General features: G+C 37.1%; 1 protein-coding gene across 6 annotated transcripts in view; it reads left to right on the top strand.

The window, feature by feature from the left end:
- Nucleotides 1-21,099, top strand: part of TENM2 (teneurin transmembrane protein 2) — a 1,410,959-nt gene that overhangs the window by 829,777 nt on the left and 560,083 nt on the right. The gene's annotated exons all lie outside the window — the stretch shown is intronic.

Below are 21,099 nucleotides of genomic sequence, written 5' to 3'. Positions count from 1 at the left end.
AGTGTTTTGCACAAAGTCTTAGTGTTACCTGCCTGTTTTCCTTTTATCCAGTTAAAATCATTTCTTATGGCTGTTTCTGAAATTACAAACCATTATTTCTTCTAACATCAGCATTTTGTACCCTCATGTAGGTATGACATTTAATAACCTATTCTTTGTCCCTTTTTGAATGCAATTCTCTTGTTTTCTCTGTGATTGGGATTACAACATCAAGTAGACTTTCCACCCAATGCTCAGGCATTTGCTCACTTTCTTTCTGGAAAAGCAGTTGTGCATTCTGTGGGTAGGCATGTGAGCAGCATGATAAGTAGCTGGGCAAGGTAGATGTTGTGCCTTCCAGCCAAGAAGTAAACCACAGGTGTTGTTAGAGATATACAGTGGGACGGAGGACAGAGGGTTGAAGAGGCAGGCTGGTAGAAGAACTGCAGAGCTGACTGAAGGCATCTGACTGCTGTGATACTGTAGTATTCAATTATCTTTAATAACTAAGCTAGCTTCACCACCATGGCACCAAGGATTAATGTGATAGTACTAGAAACACAGATTAAGTTGTTCTTGTGCTTAGTATTATTATTGTTATTATTGGTCTTTCTTATATTTTGTTTATTTGTGCCTATTAGATCTTTTCTTTGAAGTTCTACCTAGTGTGTTGTTTTCTCTTCAGAAGCAATTTTTGCTTATCTTGAGATTCGCAGCTTTGTTGTGGCTCTTACGTTGGTGAAACATTTTCTCATGGTTATGTTTATTTCCATTCACAAACCATTGTGGGTGTATTGCTTCACTTCTGAACATTGTTCCATTTCTTAGCAGCCTCTTTTTACCATCTCTTTTAGCATGTCCAATCCTTTGCATCAGTCTTTTGGATGGTTTAATTCCTCAGTTCTTAAACTGATGATATCAGACCTGTTCCTAGTAACACAAACAGCCAAAGAATTATAACTTGTGCGTGCCGTTCTGCTTCATGCACAAGTTTATTAGTAAGCTAGTAATGTTGTAGGAAGTTGCTCTAGCCATTGCCTGATAGAGTGTACAAAAATTACAGTATAGTAATTCAAAAATGTGTTATCTCAAAATAAGGCTTTCCGTATGAACTTCTACCCTATTCAAGTTACAGCAGGTGGTTTTAACTAGTTAAAAAGAACTCAAACTTTTGAAAACTTTGTTTTTTAGGTTTTCAAATATCACAAGCTATAGAAATCAAAAGGTGTTATTGTTAAAGAGTGGAACTGAATATTTTACAAGCCACAGAAGAATTTGGTTTTAGCATTTTCCATTCGACAACAAAATGTTATGCTTTAATTTTTATTCACATTCTATTTTAATCTTATGTGAAGATTTTGAAAGTGACAGTCATTGCTCCTAGCCGGCAGTCTACATCCAGGAAGAATTTTGAGTTTTCCCCAAGTGTTCATTTCATGAAATTACTTTATAACTTAAACATTAGCATGAGGTAACAAAGGAACTGGAGGTAACAGAGGAGATTTAAGATTAATTAAAAAGTTGTGGTTGCTTAAAACTGCTTCCAGGTTCCTTGATCGCTTTGTTTAAAATCTAGAAAGAACAAGCATCGGCATGGTTTTGAAGGCTCTGATTCAGTCCAAATAGTTTCTCGGTTGCTAAACCAAACTACAGGTGTCAACCCAAGGAGTGATGGACAGACATTGCCGAGCTAAAGGAAAGTTGCTGGATTGTGAGATAGGGCCACTGTGCTCCTAATCTGAGGGAAAAGAAATTCAGTAAACTAATGTTGTTGCATGAAGGCTCAAATATCTGAGGGAAAAGAAATTCAGTATGCTAATGTTGTTGCATGAAGGCTCAAATAGCAGAGCAGTGTATTAGTTTTATTTTTACTGGCCTTTTTAAGGATTCTGTACTACAAAGAAATACACAACAGAATAGTTCACCAAGGAGTTTGCTTGGACTGTAAATAAAAGTGGAACAACCTATAATTTAAAAAAAAAAAAAATAAAAAAAAAAAGACCCTTTTAAATTGGAGTTGATAATGAGTAACACCTAAACAATAATGAGAAAATCTGCTATTGTGGGTTTTAGTACTAATGAATCACAGGTTTTTTCTGCATACCCATAAATATTCCTTAACCTAATGAGAAAATGGTCCCCACCCTGAGGATGTCCAGTCTTGAGGCACGTTTTCCAGTCTGCACACTTAGATTTTCATTTCTTGAGTTATTCCTGTGTCGAGCTCAGGGTTGGGACAGATGACCTCCTGAGTTCCTGTGCAACCTGGACTGATTTCCATTTCCCTTACTGGAACTAGATATTGACCAGATGATCTTGTTTGTCCTTTCCAAACTTGTGATTCTATGATTGGAAAAGCCGAACATTTACTGTGTTGCCTTTTCCAGTAACTATTAAGAAACAGTAATACTGATCAACTCCCAGTTAGCACCATTATATGAAGTCATTTTAAGTCCTTTCTGAGAATAAAGGCAAGTAATTTTAGGGATAACTGGGGCAGGGAGAGATGCAATGACATGTTAAAGGTTACCCAGGGTAATGTGGGGAGCACTGCACCACATACTCTTGTATGTCCTTGCCTTCCGTATTGTTTTTCCTGGAGAGGTGCAGTGTAGCCTTCAGTTCATATCACACAGGGTTTGTTACATTTAAAGTGTATTATGCTTTACTGGTGTTTTTTTTTTTTTTTCTGAGAAAACATGAAGACATGGCTTATATTAAAAAATAATACTCTCTTTTCTGTCAGATAAAGCATGGGGAGCCAGTACCAGGCTCTTAACCACTCAGCTGAGAAGTTTAAACTTAATAAAGAAAACGCTTATGAAGTGAAGTCTGCCATGAAATTCATAAAACTAGATGAGCTGTAGCACCCCATCACATTACTCTTAGCACCTAGTAGGTATTGCAGGAGAGCACTGAGCAGAAGCCAGCCTCTGTCTGGCACCATGCACAGCCAGCACTCCTGGCATGCAGCTGCATCAGGGTGAGTTAGGTTTGGTGCACAGTATATCCTGAAAGCCAGTTCACACTTTTAGTAAATGGTGTGCCTTATTACCAACACACATGGATCCCATGAAGGCAGCATGGCAGGATTAGATCACTTCTGAAGACTTGTTACCAGGATAAGCAAGTATCATGTTTTGTAATGTACTCTTTTATTTCATTTTTCAGTCACTGATTAATCAAAAAGCAGCAGTCCTGTCCATTTTCCTCTTGTGTAAAATTTAATTTAATTTCTGTGAAGAATCTTTAAGGAATTGCAGTAAATGCTGAAAGATGTAGAGGAAAAACTCTCAGATTTCTAGTTAGTTAGCTGGTCTTTCTTTAGATCTGAGATTTCCCCTTTTGTGTTGTAAGACATATGACTAAACCAATTTGGTCTTTAATCCATAGAACATGCTGTCAACCTCGTCTGTCTGCTTTTGTGTTTGTGCTTACTTGACTATGACTACAGATGTGAAAAATTGAATAGTAATAAGTCTCTTGCTTATATTTGATATGCAATTTTTAGATGTTTTATATGCTATTTCCATATATACATTTGCTGAGAACTAGTCTTTAAAATTACTTTTTACTTATCTTCATGACTCTAGACTTTGAAGTAATACTTCAATGACAGCTGAACTGAGACACTTCAACAGTTTCTGAATGGGGTCTGAACAGACCTCTCGGTATTCTGCACCATGCAAAGGAGCTGCTTCCCTCTTGAAAGTTTTATCATGTAGGAGGCTATTAAAGTTATGAGTTTAGGCTGAGGCATGAATAAATCCTGAGTCTTACTGATGATGTCATTATAGCGGTCAATAAAATACATAGTAGCAAATGCTTTCCATGCTACTAAGATCAGCTAAGCAAATCAGGATACACGAGCAATTAACTCTTTAATTAAGATGAATGGATGACATTAGCCCTCCTTAAACCCTGCTCATCAGCATTTACAAATAGAAAAAGACGGATGTCTCCTTCCCAAGAAATCTAGCTTTTATTTTTCATTCTTTGACAGTATCTCATTCTTTCCACTTTGTAAACAAATTCACTGATGAACACTGCCAACCGCAGAGATTTTAACAGCCCTATTCAATCAGTGCTATTTCTCATTGCTCAGAGGTAATGTATATGAATTTATCTTATTTTTGGGGGAAGTTGCATTGAGCCTGTGATCTTAATTGAGAAAAATAAAGGTATTTTGATGACCAAGTATGAGATCATGGGAATTCAATCAGCATGATATGTTAGAAGCCGTATAGTTAAGTACTATTAAGTTTCTTGCCTTTGAATTGGGTTATTAATTTTGAAAAAGTTGTGTATAGATTGAATGAATAAAGCCTCCCAGTTCTGTCATTGCAAATCGGAGTAATCTATGTGGAAGCAGATAGATCATCTCTGCCTCCATTCAATACACTCACTGCAGTATTTGTATAAAGAACAATAAGAATTTGCAATGATTGAAGTGTTGCAGCCCTTTTGCAATCCTACAGAATCATCAGATTCTCACGTACAAAGCTGCATTTATTGTTGCTTTCTGTTCCTAACGGCATATGGCACACACACAATATCTGGAAAGGAGTGTTTTCCTCATGCATGTGTTTGAATAACATACACCACATGTGTAGGACAGATTGAAATCAACATATCAGTTGAAAACTAGACTTCAGTACTATTTTCACAATTAAAACAAATGTGTGCAGTGCTTCAGGTATGGGTTTTACCCATGTTTATCTTGTTATGTTATTTTATGGTTGTTTTTTTTTGTCAAGCCCGTTGTTTTTACAAGGCAATATTAGGAGATTGTTTTCTACTTCTGTAAAAATCCTTTTTGCAAAGAGTTGAATGTGCTTAATGTTTATTTATACTCATGTGGCAGTATGATCCCAACCATCCCCTAGCATCCTCGTTATGCCTAATGCCTTGCTTGTACTATGAGGTGCAAAAAAAAGACTTTGCCCTTGCTCAGGACTGAAAACAATACTTGGAGCTCAAAGAACTGACAGCAGACACCTGGTTCCATAGGTGCCAATGCTGAATACTGTGACTATGAGTCAGTTATCTTACCCCATAAACAGAGACCCATGGAGCTCCCCTTGCAAACATCAGGCTTTTGTCAGGATCTCACCTTTGAGTAGGGGTGCCTCTCGAGGTTACTTACACCTGTGCTGTGATCTACCTTGACATGGTGAAGCCTTGCCAACACAGAACTGTGGTGGTTTATAGCTTTAAGCTGTACTAGCTTTGTGAAGATTAGATGCTAGATTGATTGTGCAGCCCCGCCCTCTATGTGGCAAATAGTCAAACATATCTATAGCCATTTTGAATATTGTTAAAGTCACTGTCTTCATGGTTTAAATTGTAGTATTATACCTATTTAACAAATATCTTCCTCCCTCGCTCTCATGAGTAAAATGCATGGTGCTGTAGTTCCCATCTGCCGCAACCCAGTATCTCTGAAGTATGGGAAGTCTGTGTGATGTCTCTCACTGTAGCTACAGGAGCTGTAATTGCCACAGAGTTAGGGACATCCTCATTCACTTTTATGTAATACATACATCAATATCATAAAGAATTTTCATCATTTCCACTGCATTTTAAAAGAAGAATGGTAATATTTTTATATGACTAGGCATAAATTAATATACAGAGATGCAGACATCAAATTATTTTAAATGCATGTATATATCTGCAGTTATGGGAGAAAGAAACTGAACTCTTCAAATGTTGGATCCAGATGGTTGGGAAATCAATGCTTACGAAAAGGCAACACTTATTGCTTATGCATTGGTGAAAAAGTTGAGTAATTCAATATAAAAAGACAAGAGGACATTAGGATGGAGAGCATGAAATAAATAAAAAGTACATAGCAGAAACAGAGAATAAAGCTGTAATCAGAAAGAAAGTTAATCCTTTCATTTTACGACTGTCAGTTCAGTGAAGTTTCTGTTTTAATATTATGTGCAAGCCAAACTGCCAAGTTCTATTTATCATCTGATATAAATCTAGCTCTAGTCCAGGATACTGGAAAACCTCTCTTGTAGAGTTTTACCTCTTTAACCTCAAATGAAAACTGGCATTCCATCTGGATAGTGTCCAATGTGTCACATTTTGGTAGTCATCAACCAGCTCGCCTTATAAATCAAGAGCACTGATTAAATAATCAAGATTTTTGAAATGCCTTGAGGGAGCTGCACGTTTTGTGCATCAGTGATTAGTATTCAGTGGTAATACTGAAATCTATTTGAGCTGCAGATATAAAACTGCATTTTGCATACTGGGCATAATCAGAGAGATTATATTCAGAAAGTGTGCTTCCCCTAAGACAGCATAAGGTTATGACTTTTGCCACGGCTCCATTGTTAGTTTAAGTGAGCTTTGTCCTTGCTGTTGTACATCCCTTCATACACCAGACTAAAATCTTTTCTGCAGCTGTGTACTGGGAAAATGAAAACTCCAGGTAATAGCTTTCATAGGGCAGCTGGTTAACTAAAACTCTGGCCCCTGAATGGAAAGCTGTTTTAATTAAAGATTTTTTCAGCTATTAAAACTTAGCTTATATTGTATCATTTCTTTTGTTGTTACAAGTAAACAATTTGTTATTTAAAGTCATCCCCCGAAACCAGGCATTACTAGCAACAAGGGTGACTGCAGTTCACAGAAAATAACATGGTTACTGGTTGCAAGGTAGACTGATTAAGAAAAAAGTTATTGTTCATAGCACACACACACACATACACACACAAACAGGAGCCCAACTGAATCTGAAACTGAAAAATGCTTTCCTAAAAGACCATGTTCAGATTGTATGGAATCTTGCAGGCTGCATCAGCCTCATTTTTTGTGTGCCAGTTCTGCTTCTTTAAATGTCCACTTGGATCTAAACGAAGGGAACAAACTGCACAGAATGAGGGCATGGCTGAGTGATGAGCTGCCCTGGGGCTGGTGAGTTCAGGTGTACTTTGCACCATCCCACTGCCAGCTACAGAGTTGTTCTGGGTAACACAGAGTAGTGGACAACTCATCTTCCCACCTCCCAGACTGGCTGGTTTTACTGGAATAGGAGTGTAACTCTTACCCTTTAAGTAGTCTGTAGAGAATGCTTTGGAGAGCACAATGCTTCCAGGTTTAAGATCACTGCTTTTGATAGGCTGCCATGCCCTGGTGCTGGGTTATTGTGTTTCTGTTATGATTATTTTTTGTAACAATAAAAAATAAACAAAGAAACTTGCAATGGTGAAAATAGGTTTGAGACTTTACATGAAGTCTTTGCATATATCGATCCCAATATTTCATGTAGTTTTGCATATGTTGTTATAGTACTTAATACAGTTTGCGTAAGTGTGCTAAATACATGTTCATCACTGGCCTGGAAGGGATTAGAGGCTGGGATTGATATGCAGTCATTTTGAAAGGTTAAGAGAATGCAGATTTGTAGTTGGCCAGTCCTACTTTCTATTCCCATTGCTGACAGATACTGTAGCAACTGTATTCTTTCATAGCCTGTTAGTAGGCATCAGTTGCAGCATTGATACTCATCCTATCCTATCATGTTGACAAAACTCCAGATCTAAGGAAAGCTTATTATTGTCTCACTGCATCAGGTAGTCTTCTCCCTCTTTGTCCATATCCTTACGTTATTGTGCCTACAACTGTACTGTTACTGCATCTGCTCTGAGAGAGAACTCTCTCACTGAATACAGGGGCTTGAGTTCACAGTCTTTCTTGATCAGGAATTTCCCCCTCTTTTTTTTTTTTTTTTTCATGCTTCCATTTGGTGTTCTGTTGTGATGATAAAGTGAATTTGAGCCCTATGTGCTTGAGATAAGCTACAAAAAGCAGCTTGGACTCTAATGTGGGATGTTCTTTCTTTCACTGTTCTGATTTCTGCACTGTTTTTGTATCATGTTAAATGCTTATTGGATGAAAACACATTACTTGAGGATAAGGAGCAATATAATAAAGAAAATGGGACACAATCTGGCATGGCTTAATTCTCATGCATACGGCTAAATTTTCTTATGCCCAGAACAGGATGCACTCAAAGTAGTGGCTGGGAATGGTCTACAGCCATGCTGTCATCTCACTTGTATGCAGGAGCTGTGTGGGAGAGTGTTAGCTGTTTTAGACCAAAGGAACTTTGGGAGAACACATAACATGCTTGTGCCTGTGTCCTGGCCCAGCCACTACATTCCTGTCTGGCAAAGTCCTTAAATATTAGGCATATAAGTACTTCACTGGAGCTATCCTTAAGTTTAATTGCATGCAATTTTGCGGATGGTGAGACTAAATTAAAACCTGTGAAATATTTTCAGATTGCCGGATGAAAGAAGTTGTGTAACTCTGTGGCGTGCACACAGAAGCACTGACTAAAACAACAAAAAAAGAAAACCTAAGTGAAAAGAGTGACACTCTTTTTAGCACTCCCTCTTCCCTATCACCAAGGTGGCATTCCTTCTTTATTCCAACTGTGGTCAAAATCATACAGATATTAAGATCTAGTATCTGCAGCACCTAAGCAGAATCTGGCATAAGGTGAATAATAATAAAAAAGGAATAGCTCATCAGTAAAGATATTCTGTAATTTTAAGTGCATGCTATTTGTTTTTAGACTGGATTGCAACCTAATTCTGTTGATGTGTATTGTGCTAGAGTATGTGAAATGTGGTCTCTGTGTGTTCCAGGTGAATGTTGCATGATTTCTTGCAGTAAAATGGATATTAAAGACATTTGTCTCCATCAAAATGGAGGCAAACACCTTACTTAGTGTTTGATGAATTCTGTCTTTTATTTGGTATGTTAGTCAGCTCTCTGTTATTGATGTAATCTTGGCTTGTCTTATTTTTAAAAAGATAGCTATATTTTTACCCCCCATTTCTCCCAGGTTTTTAATAATAGGTAGCACGTGCCCCGTGAGAAGTTGAGCTGTTTGTTTCTAAGTTCACTGCTTTTCAGTCCCAGTAACTTCTAAGCTACTGCAACTACCAATTTCCTGGTAATCAATACAGTATCTTCTACTCTATAGCTAAATATTCTTCAGCTTTATTTCCATGAAGATAGTGATGTAAAATTATTTCTCCTTGACCTTGGTTTGATATTATTGCAAGTCCATTTCCTCAATTTGATTATTTCCTAATACATTCAGCTGGCATCAAGCAAGAGGTTGGGTACATTAGCTCTTGAGGCATTTCTTTTTTCAAGTATTCACTTTGGGGCCAACCCCTACAGAGCTGTCATTTAAGCACGCTGCAATACACTTCTCTAAATAGTGGCTCCCTTCTGTTCCTGTTGGTCAAATAGATCCCCTCTCTCTTTTACGCGGCTGCTGCTTGGTAGCTTTGAAGCATTTCTTTCTAGTTGTTTTATGTCTACAGCTAATTATTTTTCCCACAGGCCTCCTAATTTCAATCTTCTATTTCACCAGAAATCTAAGTGCTTACCAGTTGGCTTTATTTGAGTCTCTTTATTGAAGACTAAATTTTTGTTTTTGCCTTAAACCATGCTTTAGATTTAACAGCTGGAGTTGGATGTTAGCTTATATGTAGAGGTACAGTACATGAGCGAGGAGTATTCCTAACAAAAGAAAGAGTGAGAGACTGTTTTGTGGTTTGGTATAAGAAAATCAACTTCAGAGATTTAAGGGCTCATTTTCAGGGTACAATATATTATTAGCTGATCTTCTTGGGAAAATTCCCTACTGAGGTTCGTTAATGTTTTAGAGGAAGTGAGTAGGGAATGCTGAACAGAACCCACTGATGTGGTTATTTTAATCCATGTGCCTCTTAGCTTAATACAGAACATTAAATTACTCTGCTGAATAATTAGGCATTTGTTAAAGAAAATATATACTTATTAGTGGATGATTTGCCTTGTTTTGTCCTCTTCTCAGCAGATGTGCTTACTCTTCTATTGCTTAGAGAGTGCATGAAGTTCTCTGTATTCATCTACTCAGTAGTGAACCTGAAATCTCATTTGCTGCATATAGTATTGTGTGCAGAGATTTCTGACTCCACTCCTCTTTTTTTTTTAACTCAGCTTTCACAATACTTTTGGATTGTTTTAGTTTACGTACTACTGTGAATAGATTCTTCATGGACTCAGTTATTGTGGTATTTGGAGTACTGTGTTCAATTGTGTGCTCTCAAATACAAAAGAGGTCTAGAACTACTGGAGAGAATCCAGTAAAAGACTGTGAAGATTTTGAGGGCATTATTTTCACACTCTTTTCAGTATTGCATAATGGCAGGACAAGAGTCAGTGGGCGCAATCTGAAATATGGGTGGTTACATACAAATATAGGGAAATACCACTTTATTTCGAGTGCAACATGGCAATGGCACAGGTTATCCAGGGAGGCTGTGGAGTCTTCCTCTGTCTTGGTGACATTCAGAGGCTGTCCACCATGGTTCAAGTAGGTGGCTTGACTCAAGCACACGGGTTGCAGCGCTGGGCCTCTGGAGGGCCCTGCCAGCCTCAGCCACCCAGCTGTTCTGTGCTGTAGTGTGTGATAGTGGTCAAATTCACCTGACAAGGACAAAAAGAATGATATTAAAAAAAAATAATCTGATGCCCACTTTACATGGACATATGTGACTGCATTTAGCATCTGCAATTGGCAGTAACATGTAGTCACATCGCAGCAGTTATTTTAATAAAATACCAGTTGCTAAAATATCATTTTCTGAAATGAAAAGAAGAGGTGTGCTGTATTGTAACTAACAGCACATGAAAGCTTCAAGAATTAAGTCATAAGTATTTCTTATTACAGGAAAAACACTATTTCTTGCTGACAGTAGTGACAGCAGAAGCAAGAGGCATTAGTAAATAGGATATGAAAGAGTCAGAAAAGGAAACAACAAAAATAAGTCTGAGGATTTTGGATGTTGTAGCTATTGGCGGTTAAATGTAAAGCATTATCTGAGAAATAATGTATTCAACAAATGACATAAGTAATTGAATTGTACAAGGATAAAGTGTTCAGTTTCATGAGGGCTGAACTCCACATCCATTAAGTATAGTAGGCAGACTCTCACGGGCTTTAGATGAAACCTCAAATAAAGCAGTTTGGTTAGTGCTGTTTGACCAGTGTATTGGTAAGTCTGTGCCATGTTAGTCTCATGCTGTGTTTTTAGCATACTCCAACTGGTCATAATAAAATGACCAATGCGCTGCATACTTTCGGACTAATGAAGTTCTGGTATACTAGTTTTAATTAATAAGAAAAGCTGCTTGCAGATATTTTAGGTATTGATAGGTGTTTGAATCATCTTACTCTATTCATTTGATACAAATTTCTATCAACTTGTAAACTAATGCTCTCCATGATGACCTGAATAATGCAGACAATTAAATGTGATGTCATGGGAAGCTTCTTTTCATAAGTGTAACTGGTCAGAATGCACGTGTTGTTGAGAATTCAATCTGCTGGCAGAATTAGCAGCAAATTGTGTGAATTATGGACAGCTTACTGGACACATATCTGTAACTGACATATATAAGAGGAGAGTCAGGGGGAAACAGCAAACAATAATGCTTGTGGAAAGATTGTGGTGATTGCTGTGCTCCAGTTTGGCCAGGCACTTCTCTGGAAGCACTGTCATCAAGCAGCCTGGTATGCTTACTTAGTTGTGGTGTTTCTCCACACAGAGAGAAGGGAATATCTCACCTCCGTCTCTGAACAACTGCACTCCAGCTGGCAAACATTGCTTTAGCTGAACAATTCTGATAACTATTTGTAATAAGCTATTGCAGCTGCTCCAGCTCATTCTTTGCTTTTGTATATCAGAGTTTGCATTTGGTATTTTCTTTTATGATTTCATGTTATTCTTGTTAGATTCCTCACAGCTTCACTCCAAATAGTAACAAGAAATTATACTGGCATTGCCAGAGTTGTGTTATGTTTCTGCTAATAATGGAATATTTTTCCATAACTTTGGCTGTGTAAAATGGAATAAACAGAAATTCACTGTTCTTTGGTGGCTTTGTTTCTTCTATGTAGGAGGCAGCAAGTCTCCTTTCATTTCAGCTTGCTGTCCTCAAAGATTGTGCCATTTGGAGGTTAAGCTGTGGATGACAAACTGCAGAGCTGACAGGAAAACATGCAAGGTTGATATATAAAACAAGCTACACTGCTTGTGCTTTGACTGTCATTGCTTTCAGGAAAATAAATAATACTGCCTCAGTCTGTGCAACACTCAGTAAGAGTTTCTTCACCTTACTCTTCTATATAAATGTGCAATCCAAGAGCTACAGTTTTCTAAAACAAATAATATGTGTAAGTATTTTTAAACAAATCCATGAAAGAGAGAGGCTTATATTCTTTTCTTTTTTTTCCCAGTCATTTTCAGCAAAGCTAACAGAAAGGTGATAGTTCCTTTCATGAACTGTGAAAAATTCTGTAGATATTTCTCCAGTTTAACAACCAAATGAAAACATTCTTTATTCCCCACTTGCTCTGCAAATTTTGCTGCAAGCACCAACAGCTTTACACCAAGAAGACCCAGAGGAATTTTCTATCAAAGCAGAAGTGTGCACCACAAGAGCAGGTGAAAATGTGATGGAGAGAGGTGTGAGGTCTGCGTGTTTGCAGTAAGCTTAACCCATGCCATCGTTCTTCTAAAATACAATATTCTGTTTTATTTCCTAATTCCACTGAATTTAGTTGTTGAACTTTGTTCTTGTGAGAAATGTATCACTTGGCATTCATGTACATAGTGGTATGATAATACATCTAAGATTGTTCTTTCAGAACTCATCCAGTGTGTTAACGTACTCTAGAACTAAGGATACGTAAAGCATCATCTTTTTTTTTTTTTAAGATTTTGTTATCTTGTTTATTATTTTGTAGTTGGCAACCAATTAGTATAGATATTTGGAATTACAGATAAAAGAAACTAAATTACTGTGTAATAATAGAATCATAGAAAACTTTTGTTCAGCAGTTAATCTTATATTAGCTGTTACTTCACTTTCTGTTGATAATCAAACTTTACTATTTTCAGTGTTTTATTTAACATTGCTTATATGTCCAGCTTCTTGTTTACCAGGACCAGTTATGATTCTTAGAATCTTCCAGACTACAACCTCTCCATCACAAAAAGAGCATGAGGCAGCATTTTCTTTTCAATAGGTGTAGGTTGAGTTTGCCAGTTCTTGCTTTGCTCAGTCTCAAACATGACAGTACATTTATTGCACGTCTGTACCTACCTTATCTGTACTTCCTGGAGTGTTTTTAAAGGATTAAGGGTCTTTTTACAAATTCATTTAAGTATGTGGCAAGTGCACCCAGTGAAGTATAGACAACTGTGTGGGAGAAGGGCTAATATATTTGATTAGACCAGCCAGTGTTGTTTGCTTTTCATAGTTCAGAATCTGAAAAAAGACATACATGTCTGTAAGTTTGTCAACGTCTTCAAATTGCGTTTGCTGATCTAATTGAGAGTATTACTTAGGATACTGGCTTTTCTTTGCCTTTGATTATAAGTAGATTATATACTTAAATTCCAGAACTGAACATCTGTGCTTTTTAATGTGTATATTTTGACTAGTTAAATGTTTACCCTGTTCAGCATATGAATAAAATACCTGAGTGCTCCTATGGGAAAAACCAGCTAAACAGAACAACAAGCTATTGACCGGTTGTTTGGGAATCACTGTGTAGTCCATTTACTGAACATTAGTAAATTTAAAAAATAAATTGTGTTTTACTGTGGCATGGTATTATTCTGAATACACCTGCAGAAAATAATAACTGTTCTCAAATAGTTTTAAACAGTACCTTTTGTTTGGATAAACTGTTGGGTGAAGATTATAACATTCCTGGTTGTTACTTGATTTCACTATTTTTCAGTCTTGTGGTGTAATGTGACGTGTGGACCCAATATTTGTACACCAAGTGACATTTGTGCACGACAGTTATTTGCAATTCATGCTTTAGTGGACATTTATGTAGTTTCACTTTTCAGCCAGCTCAGATGTTATCCCATGACTGCAATTTGTTACATGCTTTAAATAATGGATAGCAAATATGCCAGGACCACATAAGGCAAGAAGTGTTATAACAGTAACAATCCTTAAAGCAATGCAGTTGCAGTAGTAAAGTGTATATAGCAAACACTTTATTTAAAACAAAAATCCACTATACAGGACATCTGCAAAAATAAGGAGGAATAGATCAGTACACAGACTGTGCTAAAATAACTTCTGCAGCTCAGAAATATTTAAGACAGTTTCTTCATTTTGTTTAAGGAAATGAATGATATTTTTTCAGGAATATATCTTTTTTTTTTTTTTTTTTTTCTTTACAGTTCTAATGGGTCTGTGAACTTCTAATGACTCTAGTGAGTCTGAAACAGAAGCCAACTGCATCATTTCATGAAATAGGAAACAGGAGTCACGGAAGTGTGTGAGCTCCAAATCCTGGTGGTTGCTCAGTTTCTTTGTTGAAGTTTGTTTGATTTGTACAGTGGTCATCAGAGCAGAGGGGCAGTCTGACAGAATGGCATCTGACAGGGAAGTGCATGTGGAGCCAAGGTGTGTTATTGAATTCCTCCCTGTGGAAGAAAAATGGCACCTATTAACATTCACTGGTGCTTGCTGAGTGTTTCTGGAGACCAAATAGTGGATGTGAGTGCAGTGAGGGGTGGGCGGTGAATTTCAGTAGTGGTGACAGCAACAGTGGGTAGCTCCACTGCTGCAGATCGTTACAAGTGTGGCATGTGTGCTCCTGTTTGTTGCTGGTTACAGTGCTTAGTTAATGGTGGTAACTGAGTTGAAAAATAGTATTCTGTAGCTGAGAATTTGTTCTATCAAATATTGCTGTTGGACTCCTCTTATCTGTTGTAATTTCTATGGAAAGAATAGAAGGCATTACTTTTGGAGTGACCTGTATAAGTACCCTGAACAGTCATGCCACAGGTATTATTACTGTAGTGATCTCTTATGAATAAATCAATAGTGTTACATGAATTACAGACTCCCAGCAGGGATAGGGTTTCAGAGAATCACAGGCCTTGAGGCCAGAGGGGATCATTAGATTGTGTAACCTGACCTTCTCAATAGCATGTCATATAATTTCATCCATTTACTCTGTACAGAGTCCAATAACTTATGTTTGACTAACATCTCTTCTGTATTTGCCTTTATATTGAGTTTCTTGGCCAAAAATCCATTACTGTTTTTGTCATGTATGCCATCACCTACAAGAACTTTTGTGGAGTTTTTAAAATATGTTATAATGCAGTTATTGAGAAAGTGGTGCTGAGTTCCTTTAATGGGAAGTGACTGTTGTGTAGCCTTTGGTTTTGCATGATCAGTGATGTTTCTATTGGGTCCAGGCTGATCTTGAGTGGCAGCTGTATCAACAGTATAATACTACCTTCCTTAGTTTCTAATTCATAGTTGTGTTGCTTTTTTTTGTTTGTTTGTTTTCCTGGGCAAATATTAACAGATTTTTAAGAAACTAGTTAAGTAAAAACAAACCAACAAGGATTTTGCCATTTTGAGTAGAAACATACTAAAATGCATCTTAACAACAACCAGATCTTCCTCTCAATCTCTTGTCAGTCTATATGGTTCATAAGAATGTCTGTTATGTTCCTGCATAAAAATGTCCTTGGTTTGGGATGATCCATGATTTAAATAAAGGGCCGAATTCTCTTCCTTGCAGCATAACGTATGTTCTTGCAGGTACTTTTGATGCCAACTCTGGTGGTGTACATACAGTGTGCAGTTTGATGTGACCCAGATCCAAGTGATGAGATGCATTGATAGTGTGAAAGGAAGTCACGTAACTAGTGCTTTGCTGACCCGCTATGCCCTGGTTTGGCAGTCATATGCTGTTTTCATCCACAACATGGAAAGCAACACTATCCTCACTCACAGACTATGGAAGTTTTTATCTCCACAGATAAGCAATTACTTTGATGATTGTGTTCTGTTACTTATTAAAAGGTGATTATACCTTTTTGGCAGATGCAATGCTTTCAGATACTTTAATAAATTCACAGTACAAAGCATCTGAACTACACAGATTTTTCTAATGAGCAGCAAAAATGAGAGATATTTTATTGGGTTGTGTAACTACCACTTGCTGATTACTTTTAATTGGTGAAATAATAAATTGCTGATTTATCTCTTTAAGCTTTTGACCTACTAACTGCACAGTTTTTCATGGAGCATCTCCTCTGTGTGTAGCTGGAGGCTTTCTTGCTGGTTTCTTTCACAAACACAAATTACTCTCTGGTATTTTCTAACAGAGTACTGATGATTCTCTGGTAACATTTCCCTGCCTCTTCCATCCTTTTTGGTCTGACAGTTTAAACCAAAACTATTTTTTCCATCAAAATCTGAAACACTTTTTTACCCATTCCAGACAGAAGCTCTGTTTCTGCACTGTCTGTGTCAGGAGGTTCAATGCAGCCTCTTCCCTGTCCTTCCTCTGCCCTATTGTTCTCCTTACAGCCCACTCTTAGCCAGATACAAATCAACTTGTCATTAAAAGAATAAACTCTCTAGACCATCTTTTTTGGCATTAGTCTTATTGTACTGAGTTAGCAGTTTACAGCATAGTGGTGCTATTGTCTTGCAGGTATGTTTGAACTGCCTTGAAGGTGTAGGCTGTGGCATTCAATCTCAGAGAATTGCAGAGAGTATAATTACATATGTACAACTGGATACATCTGAGGGCTGTTACCTCCAACAGTCTGAGAAACTCAACTGTTGGTTTTCTTTAGCTTCAGGTTTATCTTAATTAAATATATCACTGTGAAGAGTCAGTGACCTACTGAGTCATTGCTACAAAGAGTTTCCCTTCTCAAACTGTTGCAATATTGAAATAGAATTCTGTTTATTTTTCTCTTTTAATGTTGTTACTTCTGAGGTATTTCACATGGGAAACTGCATTTATTTTTCAAGCTCTGGTCATCTTTTTCTTTTTTTTTTTTTTTTTCCTAATCACATTGGTACTTGGAAATTTGAAGTCACTTCAGTTTTCTTTAAAAAGGAAGGGAAATCAGTAGCATGTTAGCTTCCTCAGTTATCCACACATCTGTGGATCTTTGACATTTGTACTTTGGAATTTTGAAGGCAGGGAACATAATGAGGCATCTTTAATTTTTACTTCTAATTATTGGTGAAATCTCACTCAATGCTTGCATATGGTTTTATTTTGTTTTATAGGCTTCCACACTTCCTTTCTGACTGCCTCCTCATTGATGTGACTTTGGAAATAAAATGAGCGTTAGATGTCTGCTGCTGTCCTTTAAAACTAGATTGCTGTGGTTCTCAGCTTTCAAACAAGTTAGCCTGTATAGAATACAGAGCTTCATAGATGTGGCTTTACACATCTTTTCCTAACAGGGAGGAACCATACCTGACATAGTCAGAAAAGATTTCTGTAGGCTTAGTAAGAATAGATTTTTATCTGGGAAAGAGGATGAGAAACCTTTTATGAAGTTTGAAAATCCTTGAGGACATTCTTTTAGTCAGCCAAAGGGTTGTTCTTTCTTCATCCAGTTCATCTGTACAAGTGCTGCAGATGTTTTGGGTACGGAGGGATTGTAACTGAAGCTCAGGTGTCCTGCCACCAAGGCACTGGCATCTGCTTTGTAGTCAAGTGCTGCAGACCAATTTAATTTAAATTATTTATCATTTCACTTATTTAGCAGTCCTTTGAGAGTGTCCTAGGATTTCCCCATAGAAGTGGTTACTCTGAGGGAAGTAATACATCAGTTTGTAATTCGTGTAGACATTAGAGTGCTGATTCTCATTAAAGAGAAAAAATAAATAAATAAATGGTACAAATCTGAAGTAATAGCTGAAACTGAATTAAACCATGCAATTAACCCTTTTATTTGTAAGAAATAAAAAGAGCGGAAGGTAATAGCTGGCTAAGTATTTCCTTAATACTTGTTTAAGGACTCAGGATACCTTTCTGATTTTTACTCAAGTAACTGTTGAATGTGTGTTTCTGGTGCGTTTGATTAAATGTAGGGGTGATTTTATTATTTTTTTTAGCTATCCATTCTTTGAAGATATTTAACATAAAAATAGGTTTACTGCCTCATCAACACTTATCACTGCTGATTGGTTATTCCCTACATGGCCCAAATCAGCCCTTGAGTGAGCAATTTGGGTTCTTCCAAAGGAGAGACAGCTTACTGATTTACAGGTGCTGTGAGGTAAGCTGGCCTCTTTCCAGCTGTGTGTAATGCAGGCTCCTAAGAGGAGTTCTCTTGTTTACTGTCTAAGAGTGTGTAGTAATGAGAGCAGGTTGTAGTTGTAGTAGGTGCTTAATCTGAGTGCTGTAGCTCACAATATATTTGTAACATTCTCTATGTTCAAACAATGAATGGTCAGACGTTAGGTAATTAAAATGCCTTCAATAGTGAAATAAAAACAAACAAACAAAAAAACTCATCAAATTATCAAATGTTTTAAAAAGTGGCAAACTTATAAGCTTCACTGCCAGTTTTTCAAGTTGCAGCAGTCAAGTTATCTCTGTGCTGAATATCAATCAGTTTTACCTTTAAACGATGATAAGTCTCTGATTAAATTATGTTTTAATTGTCATCGATGTTTAATGCAAGGAAAATCACAACATGCTTTCCATTAGAATGCCCCCTTCTCAGTTCTGTGTGCTTGTGGTTTTTGTTATACAGTTAACAGTTGTTTGTTCCACAGTGATACCAGAACTCCACATTGTCTCTTTAAATAGGCATCCTGAAAAAGGGCAGAGTTATTTTCTGTATCCCAGTATAATCTTTTTATGCTGGTACTATTGAGTAATGCCCACTTAAGCTCTGTTGTCGTTCTCAGAAATAGTTACTCAGATAACATGCCTAAAAAATGAGATTGCATTTGCAGTTAGAATGCCAACCCTGGAGAACACAACCTCCCTGTTTTTCATACTGATTATTTTTTTAAAGGTAAACAGTAAGTAGAAGTTGGGTTTTTAATAAGACTGTAATGAAGTACATAGATAAAAACTGTGTTCCTGCATTATGAGAGGATGAGAATTAAAAGTTAATTATAATACAAAAATGTTTCTCAGTAAGAATGCTCCAGAATTAGGACTGTAGATCCTGTTTAGCACCTGTGCGTTGGTATGGCTGTTCTGCATGTGACAGCAAGCAGTAAGGGCTATGCTGATGCGTACACCAGATCCAAGCAATAAGATTTAAAGAGAACTCTCTTCAAGTCTTTATCTAATGCGTCTGTAAATCAAAGGGGTGTGAAGAAGCAGACAATTTCTTGACAGTTCAGAAAAAATCTGTGGTTTGGAAAATACGGCACTGTTTTGGGGCTGGTATTTTGGCCATTTCAAACCCCCCTTCATTTTAGTTGAGCTAAGAAGTAAAGAAAGGTAAGGTGGCTATAAGCCAACGTTGCTGCAAGATCTGGAAGTGAAAACAGGAAAAGACAGCAAGGAGGAGACAAGTTTTTTCTATGGGCCTAGGTGTAGCCAGACTGGAGGGAAATTTCAAGTGGACTCATACTGCAGTTAGTTGACTTTTTGACCCAGAAATTTTCTACATTGAGTGTAAAGATGACATCACCACAAGGCTGTACATAAAGGCTTCTGTAACACTGTCACACAGTTACCCAACATTTTTCATTCACTCGCTGCTGTATGTTGCACTATATCCCCTGCTCCTGGTTTACAAATACAGCGCAAAGTGCTGCAGTTGTATCTTCTAGTTATTCCTTCAGTGAACAGATAGAATGCTGAGACATTTGATGTGACTAGTGGACATTTTAGTCACCACTCAAGTCCTTTATCTCCCTAGGATCCACAGTAACAAAATGATTTGATATGAAAACCTTTGATATTACAAGTTGTATTTAACATTTCAAGGCTCATTTGAATCAACTCGGCTCACTGAACTGCTAAAGCATACAGAACAACACATCCTGCAGAGAGGAAAAACCTATAATGCATTTCATAGCCTGAAGGTATATTTAAAAAAAAAAAAAAAAAGAAAAGAAAGAAAAAAAAAAAGAAAAGAAAGAAATGTGGGAAATGATTTGCTGAAGATAAGGCCCCAAATTTTATTGGTGCCATTCATTTCAAAAGTTATCTAAAAAGCACAGTCCTGGTGCGTCGTGCAACAGAAATGAAGATGGATCAGGACCAAAAGATACCACTGAGATTTCCACAACGTAGTGGAAACTTCTAAAGACAGAACTTCTGTTATGACACACAGATACCTGTAATGTGTGAGTCAATCAAGAGCCGTATTGATCCAAAAACTGCTACATAACAAACTTGAGTCCTTTTTCCCTGCTGTAATCCATTAAGATTCTAGAATGTTTATTTTTCAGTAGAGATGTGCAGACAATAGCATCTTCCCACTGTGCCTTGGCAGTGTACTGATGGGTATTGCAAAAACACTTACTATAAGCATTCAGCCAGGATTCTGCCCACAGCAGAAAGAAATGAATAAATAAGCTTTCATCCAGTTGTGCTACCCATGTTAAGACATTGTTTTGTAACCTCAGTATAAAATAGGAAGAAAAAAAGAGTTAAAAAAAAATCAGGTTTATGTATTTTCAGGTACTTTAAAGAATAAATCTTAAACAGGAGGTTTTAAGCCCTTAGAAATGTGTATCTTTGTACTACTCCAAGTGCTTGTCTTCTGAGTACAGCACTAGAAAAAGAGCACTTTCTGCATGTCTGTCTTTCTAAATATATGCTGATAATGAAGAACTGATCCTGAGGCTTTTTTCAGGTTATGTTCTCAGTGACCTAATGGGACAGATTTTGCCAAGGGGGCATTTCTGTTAACAGGCCTTAAGGATTAATCTTGCATTTAATTTCTAAGGCAGAAACTCTTTTTGACAAGACACTTCTATTTCTATTGGTGGTATAAAGTTACTGCAAAGAAAAAACATGATATAATGTGTGTATTTCCTTCAAGTGCTGTCTCTTGGAGGAATGATGCAAATCAGGGGTCCATGAATCAAAAAGTTGGAAAACTCTATGAAAAGAAGATGCGGTTTTCACCAAAAAATCAAACTATCTTAAATATAAGCTTTTATTCATAGAAAGAATAATCACACACAACAAGAGTGGTACCTCTTGGGAAGCAGGGAAAAATACAGTGGTATGTTGCCCAGTTACTGGTGGGGAAGGTC

The sequence above is a fragment of the Coturnix japonica genome, chromosome 18 (assembly GCF_054131305.1).
Source record: "Coturnix japonica strain WE chromosome 18, WE-NBRP24, whole genome shotgun sequence".
NCBI classification, from domain to species: Eukaryota; Metazoa; Chordata; class Aves; order Galliformes; family Phasianidae; genus Coturnix; species Coturnix japonica.
The sequence above is the reverse complement of the archived record's forward strand: the minus strand, read 5'-3'. Positions and strand labels throughout refer to the sequence as shown.